Raw genomic sequence first — 3,460 nt, forward strand, 5'->3', positions numbered from 1 at the left:
TCAAGCACACGCGCTCGACCCTCACCGCTTAGAAAATGCTAAGGGGTGACGTCGGTGATCCCGGCGTTTCCAGAGCGGGGCTCGTGCCGGACCGGCTCCTAGATCATGGGTTGAGCAAAACAGGGTTTGGTTTTAATGTTCGTTGTCGAGTCGCAAAACGTTGCCTTGCTCCCCCCCCAACCCGTGCTCCTCGCCCTGGAGCTTCCCGCTCCACCTATGGACGCAGCGACCGTGCATGCGCCGCTCTGTGTGTGCGCGCCGCGCCGTGTGTGCGCAACGCAGCAGGCACCGGCAAACAAAACGTCGATGTAGCCCGACGCTCGGATCTCTCTCTCCGGCCGCGGCGACGCCGATTAATGCCGAGGGAAAGAACGTGCGGTGGCTGTGGATCCCCCGGCCTCTCGGGAGCTCACCGTGAGGCGGTGGAATCCAGGAGACGACAAAATCAAAGCTGCCCACTGCCTGCCGTTTGTGGAAAGGCGTCACCTGCATCACCAGAGGTGTCTCCACTAAAGCCGCTTTGCACATCGTCCGATATCGACGAGTAGAAGGTTTAAATTTTTTCTCCGTCCGCCCGGTAATTTTCACGGGGAGGTCCCAAAGCGGGCCGGCCGTTAAGACTCTTGTGATGCCATCGTTTTGCAAAAAAAAAAATGGCCGTTGTGTGCCACTTGCAGCCTAAATCCTTACATGCATAGAGCTCTTGCAAAAAAACACCCCTAAATGTTGGACTGCTCCTAGATACAAATGGCCTGCCAGGTCTCGATTGGAGGGGATGACGATTATCAGTAGATTTGCACCTTGTTAAAGGATGGGGATAACGAGTTTGTTTTATCTTAACGTTTCAACAGTACCCACGTTTTTTAAAATGTATTATTTGGGTCAAGGGAGTCAGAAGATGCTCATTTCTACTGTATATTAACATTTGACCCCAACGGTAATAAAATGTTCAGAATGCTTCATTTCTAGAACGCATACCTAGAAAGTGCCACACTTGTAAATCCGCAGTCCTTCGTTAATTCGCTGCTGGTTGAAGGCCTCCTCCCCACGCCGTCCCAGTCATGGGGAATGTTTGGCCATACTTCACGCCAGTCAGTGCGGGTTTTGCCAACACTCTGTACTGATGTCAGCTGTCGACAGAAATCGAACTCGGTTTGTCGGGTTTACAGCGCAGTGCGACAACTGCTGTGTCATTGTTCCCTCATTCCGCTTGTTGCTGATTATTAACAGTGGCTAGTGGCAGTCGCAGCCTGGCGTGTTGGGAATGAGCTGCTTTGAGCGTTACGGGTCGGGAAATAATGAACAGCGACATCCAGTGGTGAACTTTCATGTTTTGTAACTGTGTTCCTATGTCCGAGTGCTGTGTTATTGTGGAACGCAGGGTGGCCTAGCGACGTGGAGTCGATCTGGAATGTACAGTTTCCAATCTTTAAAGTTAAGTCGGCGTCTCCCTGTTGATCTCCATCGGTGGTCCCTGAGACGCACGGAAGCTCCACATTCCAGTTGGAAACACCAGTCTCTCCGTAGGACCGCAGGTGACTTCCAACAAAGGGGTATTCATTTTGACCACCATTCGAGGGATGATGGGGCCGAGTCATTCCACGGCGGGGGATTTGAACCTCGTAACCTTTCGATTGTGGATCAAGCGTTTTATCCGCAGCATCACCCAGCCGATTCAAATCTTTGTGGCTGATGGCCGCGTTTTCTGAGAATGATGCAAGCGTGCCAAGGATGACGCTATCGAACGTGTTCTATTGTTTGGAAGAGGAGGCCATTGGACACTGCTGCCTTTGCCAAAATCTCAACATCTCCACACTAAATTGTTAATGTATATTGAACAATCATGGGTCCAAGCGTCTGTTTCACAGGCCAAAAAAACATGTAATTGCATTTGGATCCATCGGTGAGCGAGCCTTCCAAACCAATGTGTGTTTCCCTGCAGCATTTCCCTAGGCGGCGGATCTTCGCCTGGTTTCAACATTGGGAGATGGACCAGAACAATGTGGCCAGTTAAACAAATGCTGACGGGTCTCATTAATAATATTGCCAATCACCGAGGGGTGCAACACCGAGTCTCAATACTTTTCTTTTTTTAAAGTAGGGTCCTTGGCCATTGGGTTCGATCGGCCAATTTGACGAACGGCTTGTGGGAGGAAGCCGGAGTTCCCGGAGAACACCCCAGCTCTCTGAAGGGGTGACACTCGGCACTGACACCGCCTGGCCACCCCACAACCCCATGTCGAAAGTGACTGCCAAGCCCTGATGCTTCCTGTCCACCTGCTAACCAGGCCCAACCCTGCTTATCTTCTGAGATCTGACGGGGGAGGCGAATGGTCGACACAGCTAATAACTGTGGCGACGTAACTAGCACGCAGGCCTCCATTTGAAAGAGGTAACGCATTTAAATGTGCCCCCATAAACAAGAATAATGTTACATATTTGTTCAACGAATAATGAATCCACCGAGTCTCAAGACTAATTTCTTCGGGGAGGGTCCTTGCTTAGCATACGTGGCCAATTCCGAGTAGATTTTTTACGATAGCATTCACGAACATTTTGGAACATCCGTGTGGTTCTGTGACCGCTGTTCCCACCTCAGACTGCTTCTTCTGCCAGAGCGCTGCCTACGTACAACGGCCTCGTGTCCGATTGATGATGGAGAGACACCTCAGTATACATGTGTACAGATCAGGGTTCGACGGTCAAATGACACGCAGCAAAGTTTGTAATCCTCGGAAATCGCACTGTGCAATCGGGTGTCGTGTTGCGCCTGCAAAACACGGGTTTTATGAGCTTTTGCGAGCCGAGCAGCGTCGTTTTATTCAAATAAAGTATTGACACGTGATGGGATTGGTGCAGCGGCGTGCACGCGGATCGGCAAGCATCGTGCGGCGAGGCACGGCGGCGACCGCGTTGTGCAATGAAACGCGTCGCGCTGGGACGCGCCTCGCTTCTCGAACGTTTGTAACACGACGTCTCACGCGAAGGGAAAAAAACCCACACCAGTCGAGCTTATTACTCGCTGGGGCTAGGTGTGAAATAATTGGAACCGTAATTGGCCGACGGGGCTACGCGTGTTTGCCAAGTTTGTGAGATGTGTCCGGGTGGCTCGATGGCTGCGTCAAGGACACTGAGCCTGCACCGCAAGAGGCCCTGGGCTTGAGTCTAAATCTGGTTTTTAGTCACAAGGAACTTAAACTAACTGCATAAGTGTCGCGAGTCTATGGTCTTGGCCTGGTCACCAACCAATAGCAGCACACTTGCCATACGAATGTCGTTTTTGTTTGCTTAACGTATCATAATGTAATAAAAGACTTGACCACGATCTCTGGCTCAGTGTCCTTTATTCGGTCCGTACTGCGTTCCCACACGGCTGTCTCTCTTATTCTCTCAGTGCTGGTTCCGATGTCACTCCAGTCACCATCAGCAGCCCCGCTGCTGTTCTTGTCGCTCTTGCAGC

This window comes from Lampetra planeri, chromosome 4 (genome assembly GCF_965212315.1).
Source record: "Lampetra planeri chromosome 4, kcLamPlan1.2.h2, whole genome shotgun sequence".
Taxonomy (NCBI): domain Eukaryota; kingdom Metazoa; phylum Chordata; class Hyperoartia; order Petromyzontiformes; family Petromyzontidae; genus Lampetra; species Lampetra planeri.